Genomic DNA, 18,977 nt, shown 5'->3' on the forward strand with positions numbered 1-18,977 from the left:
GCGCTCCGGGAGGCCGGGGCCCGCCGGATCCCCTCCGCTCCTAGCAACCCCATCCCGCCCTCCGGCCGCAGCCAATGGTGGGCGGGCCTGCCGTCGCGTCACTCCGTGGGCGGGGCCATCCTTAAAGCAGCAGATCACTCTCTGGGCGTGCCTTCCTCCTGTCTGGGTGGAGTTTGGTCACTCTCCTCTTCGGTCAGGGTTCCTGTCTCTCTCCCTCCTCCCCGTTTCCTTTTCTGCGTTTGCTCCGCTTCTCCTCAACTCGCTCATTCTCTTCTTTATGTGTTATCCGTTCATTCTCACCCCTTTTCCTCAGTACTGTCACCGGCTTGGTTCCGATCTTTGTTGCAGCTTTCCCCAGCTGCGCTTTTACGCTTAGAACCGAGAATAGAAAGAATCAGAAGGTTCGAAAAGAATCAAAGGACTTGAAAAAAAACCTCAAAGGTTCGAAAGAATCTACCTTAGAAGAGACAGAAGACGTCGCAGCCCTTCCAACCGTGCACCCTTTCCATCGAAGTGGGTCTGCCTTAACTTGAGCCCAGCGCCCCGCCAGCCATAGGTTGAAGGGACTGGGTCACTTGGAGTGGCAGAGGGTTCACTACATCTTTTCCAGTTTTTAGTCATTATGTTGAAAGAAGATGTCTCCTTTATGTCTAGTGAAAATCTATGTAGTAGGCTCTCTTTGTGTTGATGAATTTATTTCCTTGGTGTTACCCCAGTTTATTTCACTGCCACAGGTTCCAGTGTGGGCTGGTCTCAGCCCTGTAGGCGGAATTCATTTCATGGTTCACTTGCCCACCTTTCACACTTCTCCTGAGCGAGTTACTTGTTTAACTGTGGCCTTCGAGTGACATTTCAAAAGCAGCAGGTATGACATTTCTGGAAACGCTTGGTGAGTATAATTCCAAAATGGCTTAAAGCTGGCAAATATAATGTTATCATCTAGAGAAGAGGCCTTTAAACTGGTCTTTAAAGTAGGCTTAAATCACTTTAGCTTGAAGAAGCACAAAACCTCCTAATTCTTTTATCAAGTGTGAAATTTTACCCATCAAAGAACATAATTGCAATAACTGTTGTAGTTCCTTCTTTCAAAGCCAGGCGTTTCCAGGCTCCTTCCTTGAACTATGATTGAACCCTAATGTGAATGACAAGTGAAAGGGAAGTCGCTCATTGCTGAAGCCTGGCTTGGAGAATTTTGAGCATTACTTTACTAGCATGTGAGATGAGTGCAATTGTGTGGTAGTTTGAGCATTCTTTGGCATTGCCTTTCTTTGGGATTGGAATGAAAACTGACCTTTTCCAGTCCTGTGGCCACTGCTGAGTTTTCCAAATTTGCTGGCATATTGAGTGCAGCACTTTCACAGCATCATCTTTCAGGATTTGGAATAGCTCAACTGGAATTCCATCACCTCCACTAGCTTTGATCATAGTGATGCTTTCTAAGGCTTGTAGGAAACTTCATTCAACCCAAGGAGGTAGGAGCACAGGAGGAGAGAAATTAGGAGAGGAAGTGGGTAGGTATTCTGGGCAGAAGGAGGAGCAAACACTGAAAGCTTAAAAGCAAATACTGCACATCCTAGGAACTGCATACAGGTCAGGATTGTGAAGGAGCTCACGGGTATGGAGGACACAAACCAGAGAAGCAGAATCAGAACTCAAAGAGCTTCACAGGCTGGGCTCTGGGGAGCACTTGATCCATAAGACCATGGAGAGCCACTGACAGATGTTAAGCTAGTTTAGAAAAATCCCAGGACTTCCCTGGCAGTCCAGTGGTTAAGAATCTGCCTTCCAACACAAAGGACGCAAGTATGATCCCTGATCAGGGAACTAAGATCCCACACCCTACAGGGTAGCTAAGCCCATGTGCCAGGACGAGGACCCAGCGCAGCCAAAAATAAATTAATAAAAAATAAAGTGAAGGTGTTAGTTGCTCAGTCATGTCTGACTCTTTGCGACCCCATGGACTGTAGCCCACCAGGGTCCTCTGTCCATGGAATTCTCCAGGCAAGAATAAAGAGCCCCTTAAAAAAAAATAAAGTAACAGTAACAGTGGAGAATGAAGTGGAAGGCCTAAGACTTGAGGCCGAGAAACCTGTAAAGAAGATATAATCCAAAAAGACATGACGAGGTGAACCCTTGAGGACAGTGCCAGTGGAAATGGAAAGGAGGAAATGGATTTGAAAGACCTTTAGGAGAGAACGTAGACAGGAAAGAGAAGGTGACAGAGAGAAAGAGAAGCTGTAGGATGACTTCAAGTTACGGCCAAAGCAACTTGCGAGCTTTCACTGAAGAAGAGGATAGGAGAAGGCCCGGGCTTAGGTGAGGGTGATGAATTTAGCACAGTCACTGTGGTCCTGTGAGCATCTCTTCTCCTTCATGCCCATTTGGTTTCATGTGCCTCTTACACACCAGCTGCAACTCATCAGAAGCAAAGCCCCAACTCTGTACAGAGACCACCTACCCCCCCTACCCCAGGGAGTACTTAATCATTACTCTGTGCACTTTTACAATAATCCAAATCAAAGCGGCCCCAGGGGGCATGTTAACCTCTAATCAAATATTTCCTTTTCTACCATTTTCACTCTCCTTAGAAGCCTCTTCCTGCCAACTCACTCCTGCAGCCTCACCTAGGGAGGCAGTAAATAAACGTGTGAGGGCTGTGAAATAATGTGGTGTAACTTGAGCCAGCGCCCTCCCGAGAATCCCCGGGCCTCCCGCCTTGCAATTGCAACCTCTTTCTGGTCTGGAGCCTCCATCCTAAGCAGGTATTCTGTGCTGGTGGTTCGAAGTGAAACCCAAAGCTCCTGACCCGGTCACTGCTCACTGGAGGGGAAGCCTCCAACTAAATAACTCCAGCTGCCCCTGAGAAATCCTAACGTATGACAGGTGTCCCTTTTCTCCTTCCCACAAGGAAAGTCCTGGCTTCACAAGTGAAGGAACTTGGGAAAAAATTTCCAGTTCACAGAAGCTGAGTGGTAATGACCTGGCTTTTGAAAAACAAAGCAGAGCTTGTTAGATGGCCTGATGGTCTTCAGTAGTGACTTTTTCTAAAAGACTCATAGGTAATCGAAACACAACATAGATTATGAACTTGTAAATGTCACATGGTCTGGCAGAAACACCCACAAACTGACAAGTTCAATTTGACAAATGGTTATGGAGCATCCATCTAGCTAAAGGTCTGCTCTATGGGTGACAGAGGATTGGGGGATAAATAAAGGATTGTTCTCTGCTAGAAGGCCAGAGTCTAGAGAGAGAGAGAACACAGGCAGACCTGATGCATCCATGGGGCCAGCGCTATGTAACAGCCGCTGCACTAAACCTTTTCATCCGTTGATGCATTTAATCCTCACAACAATCCAGAGGTAGGTACTATTAACTCTCCTGTTTCAAAGATAGATACACTGAGGCACAAGCAAACCACAGATCCAGGACTCAAACGCAGGGAGTCTGGCTCCGGAGTCTGTGTGTTTACTCAATAATAAGACTGCTTCTGTGGAGTGAACTGAAACAAGACAAAATGAAACTAAAATGGAAAAACCCCACTATTGGAACCCAGAGGAGAAAGCAACTAATTGTGATGAGGCATCAGAGAAAACTTCATCAATACTGAGTTCATGAACTGAGTTCAAATTCTAGATCAACCATTTTCTAGCTGTTTTAACTTGGGGAAGTTATTTCATTTTTCTGAGAACTAAGTGAGGTAGTACAGATATAATGTTTAATGTAATTCTTGGTACTTGGCATATAACAAGCTTTCAGAAATCATCATTTTGTATATGTGTGTGTTTAATAAGAATTCTCAAACAGGGAAGAAAATGGAGAATAGAGCAGTCAAGGCAGAGGGACCAGTGAGAACAGAGGGTAATGGTGACCGGAATATAAGGTGTGTTGGGAGGAGCAGCAGGAGCCATAGCTATGAAAGAAGAATGGTGCCAGATGATGAAAGGCTTCAAATATGCCAAAGGAGTTTTGCTTTATTCCACAGCAAGTGAAAAACTTAAAGAACTGTTTATGAAGAGAGTGGTATGGATCATATCCATGTTTCAGCAAGAGAATTCCAGGGGCTGTGTGGGGCAGACTTAAAAGCAGTTGCCCTCTAGACAAGAGCTGATTCTGGCAATATTAGAGAGGATAGAAAGGAGAAGATATGTTAGAATGATATTTGGGTTATTGGATTGACAAGATTTAGCAACTACTTGGGTAAAAGGGAAGAAGTAAAAGACAACTTCACAGGCTAGTGAAAGTGACCAGGTAAATGGCCTTGTCAGTATCCAAGGCAAGGAAGGGCATAGGATCAAATACACCAGCAGAGGCTTGGTCTTAGGTAGGAACACAGACACTTCCCTGGTGGCTTAATGGTAAACAATCCGCCCTCCAATGCAGGAGATTCGGGTTCAACCCCTGGTCCAGAAAGATCCCCTGGAGAAGAAAAAGGCAACCCACTCCAGTATTCTTGCCTGGGAAATCCCATGAATAGAGGAGCCTGGCAGGCTACATTCCATGGGGTTGCAAAAGAGCTGGACATGACTTAGTGACTAAACAACAACAGACACTTCAGCTGTATTCACAAATGGAAAGGCAGAATGTGTGAGTGTAAGTACAATTAAGGGAGTAGATGACATGTTGGGAGCTGGTAGATATTCTCTGCTGATTGCCTTTATTTTCTAAATGAAATGGGATGTTGCAGCCATCAGTTGAGGGTAAGGATGTTATAATAGCTGTTGGAGGTTTGAGGAAAGAGAGAAAGATGTGAAATATTCATCACAAGGGGTGGGAGAGAGAAATGGAGAGTAATAGTTTTCAGCCATTGACCATGGGGACCAGCAGTGTTTTAACATGTCATCAGGACCTGCTAATGGGATATGGGACAGAGGGGTTTGTTGGCTTGTTTTGTTGGTTTGTTTTCATTTCTATAACATTTGCTCTTACTTCCTCAGAGTCCTTATCTTTCCAGGCCAAAGAGAAATGAAAGATGTTTATTGAAATCACTTTGAAAAATTGCCCTTGGTTAGGTCAGCCCCTTCTGTCTTAGTCAGGCCTGATTCTAGGGCATAGATAGGCTGCTGCCCAAACATGAGGCCATAATAATGATTTTCATCTGTATTTCAAAAAAAACCCTCTCTATTTGCCAGCACCAAATGGACAGCAGTTCTATTCTCATGAGGTAGAGAGGGAGGGAAGCAGGTATCAGTTACTTTCAGTTGTACATATCAGAAAACCTGACTCATTCTAGTTTGAATAATAAATGGAATGTATTGGCTCATGTAACTGAGAAGTCCAAAGAAGAAGTCTGGATTCAGGCATAGCTTTATCCTGTGGCTAAATGGTCACCAACCACCTGCTTTCTTTTTGTCCTTGACCCTTGCATTCTATAATACAATGTTCACTTTATTCTGATTCTCTTTGTGGTCCCAAGAGGGCTGCCAGAAGCTCCGAAAGCCACATGCTTTCTTATTCACATGCTGTGCTTAGTCACTTCAGTCGTGTCTGACTCTGTGAGTCCATGAACCTCAGCCCACCAGGCTCCTCTGGGTGGAAGTCCATGGGATTCTCCAGATGAGAATATTGGAGTGGGTTGCATTTCCTTCTCCAGGGGATCTTCCCAGCCCAAGGACTGAACCCACGCCTCCTGCATTGCAAGTGGATTCTTTATTGCTGAGCCACCCAGGAAGCCCCCCCCTTCTTATTCATACTCAGCAACAGAGGATGCCCTTGTGCAATCAGTTTTGCTGATCACTTGAGGTCACATGTCTAGGTCTGAACCAATACTATGGCCAGTCAATACCAAACTGTTTCACCAACCAAACCTAAGCAGCAGCAGGTTTTATTTATTCAACATTATGAAGTACGTCTGCAGGCACTGTCCTGGGATGGGGGTAGAGGCATGTGAAGGAAGAAAAAAGGGATAAGGAAGAGGAAGTGCTGTAACAGCGAAATAAGTAACTATGTACAAAGTGCCGGTAACTAATCCCTGTACAGGGCTTTAGTGTTTACAATAGGCAGTTTGTCTCACTAATCCTCTTAATTTAGAAAAGGAATATCTGTCCTTATTTTTGACTGTCCAGCATCTGAAACCCTTCCCCCTCATTTGGAGAACCCTCCACCTTTGGGGTCTCGGTGGAAGGCAGGGTCTGAAAATGCCTTCTGGAAAATGGGCCTCAGTTTGGCCAAGCAGATGAACCTGTGACAGGCTTTGAATTGGGAGCCAGGCTTCCCTGGCAGTTTAGTCGTAAAGAATCCACCTGCACTGCAGGAGATGTGGGTTTGATCCTTGGGTCAGGAAGATCCCCTGGAGAAGAAAATGGCAATTTCCCACTCCAATATTCTTGCCTGGGAAATCCCGTGAACAGAGGAGCCTGGCAGGCTACAGTCCATGGGGTTGCAAAAGAGACAGACAGGACTTAGCCACTAAACAACAACGATGCAAAGACACAGAGACTGTGGATGTAGCTGTGATGGGTAAGGGTGGCGGCAACATACAATCTCTGGGGTGACACAGGAAACAGAGCATCCATCCAGCTCTCAGCGCCAGTGGTGGGGGCAGGCAGTGGGGGAGACAAGCTGCAATGGTTGGTATCAGTGACAGTGGCAGCACTTCCCCAAGTTCTGCCACTCACTTTGGGGCATTGTCCCTGGGCTTCCCTGGCAGCTCAGATGGAAAAGAATCTGCCTGCAATGCAGGAGACCTGGGTTCAATCCTGGGTCGAGAAGATCCCCTGGAGAAGGGAATGGCAACCTACTCCAGTATTCTTGCCTGGAGAATTCCATGGGCAGAAGAGCCTGGTGGGCTATACAGTCCAAGGGGTCGCAAAGAATCAGACATGATTGAGCAACTAACACTTTCACTTTCTGATTTTCAAACTCTTCTAGCAATTCTGTGAGTCAGCCAATATCTTTCCAATAAACCAGTTTTCAATCAGAATCAGTTTCTGAGGCTGCAATTTATTGAAATATTAGTACAATCCTTTGAGGTCAGTATCATCATCCTCATTTTTCAGATAAGAATATAGGCTCTGAGAGATTAAGTATCTTGTACCTAGCAGTCCATGTGGTTGCAGAGTTGGACACGACTGAGTGACTGAGCACACACACACACGCACCTAGGATTATTTGTTTGGTCTCTAAGTTGTGTCTGATTCTTTGCGACCCCATGGACTGTAGCCTACCAGGCTCCTCTGTCTATGGGATTTCCCAGGCAAGAGGACTGGAGTGGGTTGCCATTTCCTTCTTCAGGGGATCTTCTCAACCCAGGGCTTGAACCCACAGTTCCTGCATTGGCAGGCTGATCTTTTATCACTGTGCCACTTAATAAGCCCTTAACAAATGTTTAAGCATTTATAAAATGAGCCAGCAGGGAAGACTAACCGCACTATCTTCCAATTTTAAGCCCCATAGTTGTTTTAGTAGCCGCCTCTTTTATAGGTAACAGAGAAACTGAGAAAGACTCATTCATTTCTGAAACAGTCCTTTTCTCTCCCATCTGAATAGTACCTAAAGGGTACCCCTAGACAGAGGTTCCTCTGTGTCTAAAAGGCTAAATCCTCAATTTAAAGGCAAACACACCAGGGATCTTCAGAGTTTTGTCAGCTGACACCAGGATGGATTTTGTGTAATAGCTGCTTGAGGGTATGGACCCACGAGAATGGCATACAGGTGGAAGGGACAGGAGAGAGAGAGAAAAATGCTGAAAGGGGAGGAATAGGGTTGCCATGGACTGGGGCTAAAAACAGAACTTGCCGCCACATTTCTTTGGCTTGACTGCTTAGCCTACAGGGTAGAGTGGGGATGTCAGTAGGGGAAGTTCCCAGAGGGACTAGATTGTATCAAACTGATGAATCTCAACACCACTTACCCTTTAAAATCACCCAGGGAGGCTGTGTGTGTGTTTGTGTGTGTGTTGCCATACATATAGCTGCTTTACAATGTTGTGTTGGTTTCTGCTGTACAAGGAAGTGAATCAGCTGTATGTATAGATATATCCCCTCCCACCCCCACATCCCACCCCGTAGATCATCACAGAGCGCCAAGCTGATCTCCCTGTGCTCTACAGCAGTTTCCCATTAACTATCTATTTTGCACGTGGCAGTTGATATGTGTCAACCCCAATTTTGAAAATACAAGTGCAAGGGGGAATGGGAGGTACTTGATGGGCACAGGGATTCCTTTTGGGCAGTGAAAATATTGTGAAACTAGATAAAGCTGATGGTTGCACAATATTATGAATGTACTAAATGCCTCTGGACTGTACACTTTAAAATAGTTAATTTTATCTTATGTGAGTTTTATCTCAATTAAAAAAAAAAACTAGCACTCTGCCTTCCATAAGAGTGGGGAGAGTAATAAAGAGCATGCATGAGGAAGGAGGAATTTCATAAAGATAAGAAGTTGGAGGAAGGTCTTGAGAAATGTGAGACTTTAAGAGAGACGCACCTTAAAGATAACTTCTGTAAAGACTTACCATGCTTTACTTCTCAGGTGTTTTATGGGAGTTCCACTTGAATTCCTTTGGATGTGACAGTGCTGAGATAGGGCTGAGGATAGCTTAGTTTTATTTGGGTTACACCTTATTTTCTTTTTTTTAAAAAAATCATTTGTTTACTGGCTGCACTGGATCTTCATTGCTGAGCATGAGGTTTCTCTAGTTGCAGAGAGCAGGGGCTATTCTCTAGCTGAAGTGTGTCGGCTTCTCATTGGCGTCTCTGGTTGAAGAGCATGGTCTCTAGAGTACAGGGGGCTTCAGTATTTGCAGCGCATAGGCTTAGCTGTGGACCAGGGACCCAGCACATGTTCCCTGCATTGGTTGACAGATTCTTCACCACTGGATCACCGGGGAAATCCTTATACTTGTTTTCTAGTTCTGTCCAAAGCTAGTCCTAGAGTCTAAAAACAAATTAAAATGGGACTAAGCACTCTCTTGCCCAGATGTAGTCAGGTCTGCCCAGATCCAAAGACATCCTCCAATATAAACAGCAATAAACTGAGACTGTGAGCTCTTGCATAAAGGCCCCAGAGCACAACTCACACCTCCAAGCCAGAAAAATATTCAGTTACCAGGGATGCTCTGGCAGTCAGCAATTTTGATGAAAATACTTGCCGAGACTGAATTGGCACAAACAAAGCACATTCACACCCAGCCAGCTGGACTGTATCTCAAAAGTACAAGACAAAGCTCCAGAAGGTGAAGAGACTGATACTATTTATGGGAACAATTTGCAGTCCTCTCTCTGTTATAGGTCTGGGTGGAAACAGGGCAAGAGAAGGATATCAGTGACAAGGAGAAGGCCGCTGCTGAAATGCTGCAAGCCCACACAAAAGCCAAGGCTCCCCAGGAGACCCCGAGTGCCAGGGACACAGGATAGAGCAGTGGGTTTGCAAAATGATCCTCATAAGAAGCAATCACTAGCTCATTTGCTCAATAGAGAAGGGAAACACTTTACACAGAAAGGAAAGAACAACGAAGTCAGATAAAAACAAGTTGAAATGGGGACTACCCTGGCGGTCCAGTGGTTAACACTGCATGCTTCAAATCCCTGGTTGGGGAACTAAAGTCCTGCATGTTGCACAGCAGGACCAAAACAAACAAACACACAAAATAATTCAAAAACCAGGTCGAACCAATGCAACCAAAGACAAGACAGAACAGATGGAAATTATAGCAAATCTCTGGGGGCACCAGAGCAGATGTTCCAGCAGGTTCTCTAATGCTGCTTCCCAATGCAGCTGTACACCCACTCCCAAAGCTTTTCTAGCATTTCATTCTACTCTGTGGGTCTTCCATCCATTTATTAATCCATCCAATAGAACTTGACTAAGCACTGTCTCTATGCCAGATCCAAATCCAAGCTCTGGACATAGAAGTAAGGAAAACACAATTCAGGCCAGAGTAAGAAGAGCCTCAAGAACTAAAGAAATTATGGTTTCCCATTCCCAAAATAAAATTCAAATTCAAATTTTATTTTTCAAAATGATACAAACCTTGCATATGTTCTAGAATCAAAATAGCTTCCTTCTGGATTTAAGGATTACAAAATTCAGATGACAGGAAAGATGAATGTTTCTCTCATTCTGATGTTCCTGCTTTGCTGGTGCCTTAAGGGGTGCCCTAGCTGTGGGCACCTTCCCAACCCTTAAAAAGCTCTTAAGAGGAAGGATGATATTTGCCTTTCTCACTCCCGTGGCAGCTTTTCTCTCTCCCAATTTCTGGTAACTTCAATGGTTGTTAATGAGTAGAAGGAGGATAATTTGGCAACAGGGAAAGGAATTTTTTTTTTAATGTTTATTTATTTATTTGGCTGTGCCAGGTCTTACTTGCAGAATGCAGGATCTTCAATCTTCATTGCAGCATGCAAATTCTTAGTTGAGGCCTGTGGGATCTAGTTCCCTGACCAGGGACTGAACCCGGGCCCCCTGCAGTGGTAACGTGGAGTTCTAGCCATCGGACCACCTGGGAAATTCCCCAGATGGGATTTTGGCTACCGAGCACAACAGAATGTTGCTTAAGTAGCACTTCTCTCCCAGTTCCTAAGTTTGCCTAAAAGGACATATAAGCCATGAAATTAAAAGATGCTTGCTCCTTGGAAGAAAAGTTATGACCAACCTAGACAGCATATTAAAAAGCAGATGACCTTTGCCAACAAAGGTCCATCTAGTCAAAGCTGTGGTTTTTCCAGTAGTCATGTATGGATATGAGAGTTGGACTATAAGGAAAGCTGAGCACCGAAGAACTGATGCTTTTGAACTGTGGTATTAGAGAAGACTTTTAAGAGTCCCTTGGACAGCAAGGAGATCAAATCAGTCCATCCTAAAGGAAATCAGTCCTGAATATTCATTGGAAGGACTGATGCTGAAAGTCAAACTCCACTACTTTGCCCACCTGATGTGAAGAACTAACTCATTGGAAAAAACCCTGATGCTGGGAAAGATTGAAGGTAGGAGGAGAAGGGGATGACAGAGGATGAGATGGTTTGATGGCATCACCAACTCAACGGACATGAGTTCGAGTAAACTCCAGGAGTTGGTGTTGGACAGGGAAGCCTGACGTGCTGCAGTCCATGGGGTCACAAAGAGTCAGACACGACTGAGTGACTGAACTGAACTGTACTGAAGCCAAAACCTAAATAGAATTGGTTCACGGATGGTTAGATATGCCCATGGCTGAGAGGTACAACAAATTGAGTGAGATTAGATGTGCCTGGGCTCCACTCCTGAGCATACATCCAGAGAAAACTCTAATTCAAAAAAATACATGCACTCCAATGTTCATAGCAGCATTACTTAGTAATGTTACTAATTACATAGTAGCCAAGACATGGAAGCAACATAAATGTCCATCAACAGACAAGTGGATAAAGAAAAGTGGTGTGTGTGTGTGTGTGTGTGTGTATACAGTGTACTACTACTCAGCCATAAAAAAGAATGAAATAATGCATTTGCAGCAACATAGGTGAACCTAGAGATTATACTAAGAGACATAAGTCAGAAAGAGAACAACAAATACCATATGATATCACTTGTATCTGGAATCTAAAATATGATACAAATGAACTTATTTACAAAACAAACAGATTCACAGACATAGAAAACAAAGTAATGGTTACCATAGCGGAAAAGGGGCAGGGTGGGATAAACCAGGAATTTGGAATTACCAGACACAAACTACTACGTATAAAATACACAAACAGCAAGGTCCTTCTGTATAGCACGGGAAACTAGATTCAATATCCTGTAATAAGCCATCATGGAAAAGAATATGAAAAAGAATATACCTATGTATGTATATATACCTGAACCACTAACTATACCTCTGAAACTAATACAACATTGTAAATCAACTATACTTCAATTAAAAAAACTTTTTAAGTGTCTGGGCTATATCACTGATTTGTAGTTTCAGTGAATTGAAGAATGAGTGTTCCAAGACATTTGTATTTCATGGAAATATAGATTTTCCTTAAAAGTCAGGCATCTATATATAGCCATTTATTGTTTTATCTGTCTCAAAAGGTACTCTGCTCCTCTGGAAACTGTCCTTCCCCATTCCAAACATACCTATGGCAGGGTGGCCCAATCACAGTTTCTCCAATCTCCAGCCCTAGAGCAGGCACACAACCCAGATAGATCTCCACCATAAATATGGTGATTGGTTCAGGGATGGCATGAATCCCAAACCAGGATCATCAGAGTTCTCTAACTGCAACTAAGGGGAAAGTGCTTTCTTCTCTGCTCAGTTGGAAGGCTATGTGGATGGAAGCCTAGACTTGCTTGAAGACAAAGTTCTGATTTCACAGGGACAATGGAATTTCAAAAATGAAGCCAACACGCAAAGAGAGGCAGAGAAAAGATGTGCCAGAGAGTGATCTGAAGAGAACCAGTCAGTCCTGAGGGCAGCTCCACCTCTCCATCCATCGTTTGCTTGCAGGAGGCAATACTTTCTGCTTCCCGCTTAAACTGGTTTAAGTGGTGTTTCTTTAACTTTTATCTAAAGAATCCTGTCCTAGCAAAGCCATCTGGTAGAATATTCCTGAAGGAAGTTAGGTTGCACAGGTACTACTGAAACGGATTGGTGTCATTTCAGAGGGGCTCTGAAGAGCTCTGGTCTGTTCCATTCAGTCACTCAGTCATGTCCGACTCTTTGCAATCCCATGGACTGCAGCACACCAGGCCTCCCTGTCCATCACCAACTCCCACAGCTTGCTCAAACTCATGTCCATCAAGTCAGTGATGCCATCCATCCATCTTGTCCTCTGTTGTCCGCTTCTCCTTCTGCCTTCAATCTTTCCCAGAATCAGGGTCTTTTCCAATGAGTCAATTCTTCACATCAGATGGTCAAAGTGTTGGAGCTTCAGCATCAGTCCTTCCAATGAATATTCAGGACTGATTTCCCTTAGGATTAACTGGTTTGATCTTGTTGTCTAAAGGGACTTTCAAGAGTCTTCAATATCACAGTTCAAAAGCATCAATTCTTCGGCACTCAGCTTTCTTTATGGTCCAACTCTCACATCCATACATGACTACTGGAAAAACTATAGCTTTGACTAGATGGATCTTCTCAGCAAAGTAATGTCTCTGCTTTTTAATATGCTGTCTAGGTTGGTCATAGCTTTTTTTCCAAGGAGCAAGCATCTTTTAATTTCATGGCTGCAGTCACCATCTAGAGATTTTGGAGCCCAAGAAAATAAAGAGCTCTGGTATCATAGTCCTTTATGTTTCAGTGCAGAGAATTCACCAAGGACAAAGTGGTAGGTAAGAAGTAAATGCTTTATTAGAGTAGAATGCTTGTGAGGCTCACAAGAAGGTGAGTGAGAAATGCTGTGCACTGAGAACTTCATGGGCTACAGTTTTATAATCAAAGGAAAAATGGGGAGGGGGAGAAGAACTTTGTCTTTCTTGAGTAGACATCATGCTTCCATCATCAGCTCCTCCCCTAGGTAGGGCAGGGAAGTTTACTTGTCCCTCCCCATATGGTCTGGCCAGGACTGTCGTAGCACTTTGGAAAAATATTTGTCGGTCTCAGTAAAATGAGGGTCTTTGATTTTGAAAAGTCACCTTCCCATAAATGATTGATTTTTTGTGGGCACAGAGCCTATTTTGGGGGTCATTAACTTAATAACACCATTGGGCAGGTTGTAGGCCGTATTTTCTACTATTGTTTTATTGTTCGGGGGGTATTGTGCAAAGAACATGTCTTAGGGGCCAAAGAACATGTTTTGGGGGTACTAACTCCTGGGGCTCACTGGGCAGGATGTAAGTCTTATGTAAGCATCATTTTATTATTTGGGGGCATGTCTCACGCTTCCGTTGCATGATTTTGTTGCTAAGCAAGCCTGCTTGGTTTTGTGGTTAAGCAAACCTGCTTTCTTGAGTAATCATTAACTTTCAGGGTCTCTCCATATGTTTCTACTTACAATCCCCCTAATGAGATTAACTATTTAATCACCTATTTTGTCCCTTCATTCTGCCCCTATCACTACCATACATCAATTAGAATGGTTAAAAAAAATTTTTTTTTTAATTTTCTCTTTTTTGCATCAGTTGTATCGTGTGAGGGAGGAAAAGCTGGTATAACTGCCAAGTCAGGGTAGGTTTTTTAAAAATTTATTTTAAATTGGAGGATAATTGCTTTTCAGTGTTGCATTGGTTTCTGGTATACAACAATGTGAATCAGTTATAAATATACATATATCCCTTCCCTCTTGAGCCGCCCTCCCACTCCCCACCCCCATCCCACCCAGCTCTGGTCTGGGCTCCCTGTGTTATATAGCAGCTTCCCACTAGCTGTCTGTTTAACATATGGTAGTGTAATACGTCAGTGCTACTCTTTCAACTTATCCCACCCTCTCCTTCCCCTGCAGAATCCCAGGAACAGGGGAGCCTGGCGGGCTGCCGTCTCTGGGGTCGCACAGAGTCGGACATGACTAAAGTGATTCAGCAGCATCAGCAGCTCCTTCCCTTGCAGGTGTCCATAAGTCTGTTCTCTGTTAAAATAATTTTATTTGGCAATACCAAATGGTGAAAATGTGGAAAAACTGGGACTCTCAGACATTGCTGAGGGCCAAGGGGTAAAATGGTAAACTTAAAACAAAATAAAACACTTAGGAAAACTTTGGCATTTTCTAATAGTTACACATACAACTCTCCCATGAGAGAGATTCCATTTCTAGGCCTTTACCTAAGAGAAATGAAAACATATGTCCACAAAAAGATATACAAGAATGTTCTTAGCAGTTTTATTCATGATAGCTCCCAACTGGAAGCAACCCGAATGAGAATGGATAAACAAATTGTATATATTTATACAATGGCATAACACTTAGCAATGAAAGGTAATGAGTTATGATAATGTGGCTCAATCTCAAAAAACTTTCTATTGAGCAAAAGATGTCACACAAAACAATACATACTGTATGATTCCATTTTTATTAAGTTCTGGAACAGGCAAAACTAATTGATTATGGTGATAAAGATCAGGAGAGTGGGAGGAGTTTGTTTGGGAGGAGACACTGGTGAACTTTCTGAGGTCATAGAAATGTTCTATATGGTGGCAGCTATATTGATCAATCGGAGAAAGCAATGGCACCCCAGTCCAGTACTCTTGCCTGGAAACTCCCATGGACAGAGGAGCCTGGTGGGCTGCAGTCCATGGGGTCGCTTAAGAGTCAGGCACGACTGAGCGACTTCACTTTCACTTTTCACTTTCATGCATTGGAGAAGGAAATGGCAACCAGCTCCAGTGTTCTTGCCTGGAGAATCCCAGGGACAGAGGAGCCTAGTGGGCTGCCGTCTATGGGATTGCACAGAGTCGGACACGACTGAAGTGACTTAGCAGCAGCAGCAGCAGCATATTGATCAATATGTTTGTCAAAGCTCATCAAACATCATTAAAGTCTGTACATTTTATGTAAATCATACATCAATTTAAAAAAGAATATTGTACACCCGTATTTATAGCATTATTTACAATAGCCAAAAGGTGGAAATAATACAAATATCCACTGACAGAAGAACGGATAAACAAAAGTGATGTTTACATACAATGGAACATTATTCAGCTCTCAAAAGGAAGGAAAGTCTGACACTCGCTACACCACAGATGAACTTTGAGGACATTATGCTAAGTGAAAGAAGCCAGTCACAAAAAGACAGGTACTGTATGATTTCACCCACATGAGGTACCTAGAGTAGTCAAATTTATAGCTGCTAAGTTGCTTCAGTCATGTCTGACTCTGTGCGACCCCATAGACAGCAGCCCACCAGGCTCCCCCATCCCTGGGATTCTTCAGGCAAGAACACTGGAGTGGGTTGCCATTTCCTTCTCCACTGCATGAAAGTGAAGAGTGAAAGTGAAGTCGCTCAGTCGTGTCCAACTCTTAGCGACCCCATGGACTGCAGCCCACCAGGCTCCTCCATCCATGGGATTTTCCAGGCAAGGGTACTAGAGTGGGGTGCTGTTGCCTTCTCCGCAAATTCATAGAGGCAGAAGTAAATGACAGCAGCCAGGGGCTGGGAAGGGGAGGGGGGAATGGGAGTTAGAGTTTAATGGGTAAAGCAAGACAAAGAGTTCCAGAGACGGATGTTGGTCACGGTCGTACAACATTGCGACTGTACTTGATACCACTGTTCTGTATACTTAAAAATTATTCAGATGGTAAATTTCAAGTTATGTGTATCTCAGTACAATTTTTTAAAAAAGAGAGTATTGAAAAAAGTTGCACAGAGACTATGATCGTCTCCTTTTTATTTTTCCGAACAAGACACACAGGAAAAACAACAAACAACCCACCATTTACTATCACCTGATTTCACAAAAGGAGGGATATTTCTGAAACTATAAAGAAAAATGTAAGGGGACTTAGCTGGTGGTCCAGTGGTTGAGAATCCGTCTTCCAATGCAAGGGGACACAGGTTGAATCCACGGTCAGGGAACTAAGACCCCACATGCCTAAGGGCAACTAGAGAAAGCCCTTGTGCCTCAGCTAAGATCCAGTGCAACCAAAAACAAATGAAAACAAACCCCAAAACTTAAGGACGTAGTCTCAGGATAAACAGTTCTTTCCCCCAAAACATCTGGACATGTTCTCCCACGTTTTTCTTACTTGTTTTATTTCATCACAGATTAATTTTTTAAAATCTTCTCATATCAGCACCAGTTTAGAGGCCAGAGATTGGAACTGCTGCTGATGGAGCTTGATAGCACTGAAAGCCATAATAAAAACCCCGAGCCCACTGAACCATTATTCTGATCCTGAATGGCACTTCTTGTGTCCTGAACACAAGTTTTCATTCATGTGAAGACAGTATCACCCCCAAAATATCTCCAAGACAGTTTGTGAATGATGGGAGATCAGAGAGACCTCAACGGAGGCCGACAGTGAGAGATGGGGGTGCAAGATTCTTCACATCCCAACATCATCAGAAAGTGCCCTTGTGGCTTTTCTGCATCTCGGCTCTAATTTGTGTGCCTTATATAGGTCACCTGCTTAGCCTGTGAAAGCTCTTACAGCTGTAGCTTCCCCGAAGCCAGGAAGTGAAGCAACCCAAAGTTGATACAGCCAAGAAGGCTGAGTCTGCGTGGGTAGTGGCAAGGTGAGAAGAAAATGCAGTAAGTGTGAAACCACAGGGAAATTCAGAACTGGTTCCAAAGCTCAAACTTTGCAGTGGGTGGTGTCCCAGAAAACCCTGAATGCTGACTGAGCTTCATGGGGCTATTTAGGAAAGAGGTGAACAGAGCACTGCAAAGTGAGGTGGTCCAGGAATTTTCAGGGTCTATATGCAGCCTACTCGGAGAAGGCAATGACACCCCACTCCAGTACTCTTGCCTGGAAAATCCCATGGACGGAGGAGCCTGGTAGGCTGCAGTCCATGAGGTCGCTAAGAGTCGGACACGACTGAGCGACTTCACTTTCACTTTTCACTTTCATGCATTGGAGGAGGAAATGGCAACCCACTCCAGTATTCTTGCCTGGAGAATCCCAGGGACGGGGGAGCCTGGTGGGCTGCTGTCTATGGGGTCGCACAGAGTCAGACACGTCTATGGGGTCACACAGAGTTGGACACGACTGAAGCAACTTAGCAGCAGCAGCAGCATGCAGCCTACTAAGTTTACAGTCTTTAAGTAGCGTTAAAATATTTTATTCTTAAATTAGCACAACAAATTCCTTATTGATACACCAAGAATTACTTATGTGTTGCTAAGGCAAGAAACATAGTGAAGAGGAGCTAAAAAGCCTCTTGATGAAAGTGAAAGTGGAGAGTGAAAAAGTTGGCTTAAAGCTCAACATTCAGAAAACTAAGATCATGGCACCTGGTCCCATCACTTCATGGGAAATAGATGGGGAAACAGTGGAAACAGTGACAGACTTTATTTTGGGGGGCTCCAAAATCACTGCAGATGGTGACTGCAGCCATGAAATTAAAAGACGCTTACTCCTTGGAAGGAAAGTTATGACCAACCTAGATAGCATATTCAAAAGCAGAGACATTACTTTACCAACAAAGGTCCATCTAGTCAAGGCTATGGTTTTTCCAGTGGTCATGTATGGATGTGAGAGTTGGACTGTGAAGAAAGTTGAGCACTGAAGAATTGATGCTTTTGAACTGTGGTGTTGGAGAAGACTCTTGAGAGTCCCTTGGACTGCAAGGAGATCCAACCAGTCCATTCTAAAGGAGACCAACCCTGGGTGTTCATTGGAAGTACTGATGCTGAGGCTGAAATTCCAATACTTTGGCCACCTCATGCGAAGAGTTGACTCATTGGAAAAGACTGATGCTGGGAGGGATTGGGGGCAAGAGGAGAAGGGGACGACAGAGGATGAGATGGCTGGATGGCATCACCGACTCGATGGACGTGAATCTGAGTGAACTCCAGGAGTTGGTGATGGACAGGAAGGCCTGGCGTGCTGCGATTCATGGGGTCTCAAAGAGTTGGACATGACTGAGTGACTGAACTGAATTGAACTGAAGTCAAGAAAGGAATCAGTGTCATGTGATCTAATATGTTAATCCCACTGTTTGTAGACATTCAGTAATAAGACTTTAAATCTATTTTCTGTGTTGTTTGCTCCCAGGTAAGTAGCTGCAATATCAGGGGGGAAAAAAAATCTGATGTGTTAAAGCACATTTAAAAAACTAAGAACCTACTTTCAGAAAAGTCATAATAAAAGCTTTTATGTCCCTCCATTGGGGATTCCTCCTCACCCTGCTCTCACAGGATGCCAGTCTCACAACCTATGCCAGTCGGTGCACCCCTAGGGAGGCCCTCCTCCACCCTATTTGGGCTCTGATACCCTCACTAGGTCACCCCGTGCATGGACATTTTCCTCATCTGGCTCAGAGTCTAAACCCTGCACTGAGCCTTCACCACCACCACCGTCACCGCTCCATGTGGACGCCCTTCGTCCCTCGCTCAGGCTCCAGCTCCTTGCACTCCAGCACAGGCACCCTGCTTAGATTCGGATGGACACCCAACCCTGTGCTGAGTT

The 18,977-nt window shown here is 44.1% G+C and overlaps 1 protein-coding gene across 1 annotated transcript in view; it reads left to right on the top strand.

The window, feature by feature from the left end:
* Positions 1 to 3,231: 3,231 nt before the first annotated feature.
* TMIGD1 (transmembrane and immunoglobulin domain containing 1) overlaps positions 3,232 to 18,977 on the top strand; it is a 62,305-nt gene continuing 46,559 nt past the window's right edge. Inside the window, exon 1 of the mRNA XM_086359916.1 lies at positions 3,232 to 3,362. The gene's annotated coding sequence lies outside the window, so the exon portion shown is untranslated. The remainder of the gene's footprint in view (positions 3,363 to 18,977) is intronic.

This window comes from Bos grunniens, chromosome 19 (assembly GCF_055505025.1).
Source record: "Bos grunniens cultivar Pamir isolate PY7600 chromosome 19, Bosgru_T2T1.0, whole genome shotgun sequence".
Taxonomy (NCBI): Eukaryota; Metazoa; Chordata; class Mammalia; order Artiodactyla; family Bovidae; genus Bos; species Bos grunniens.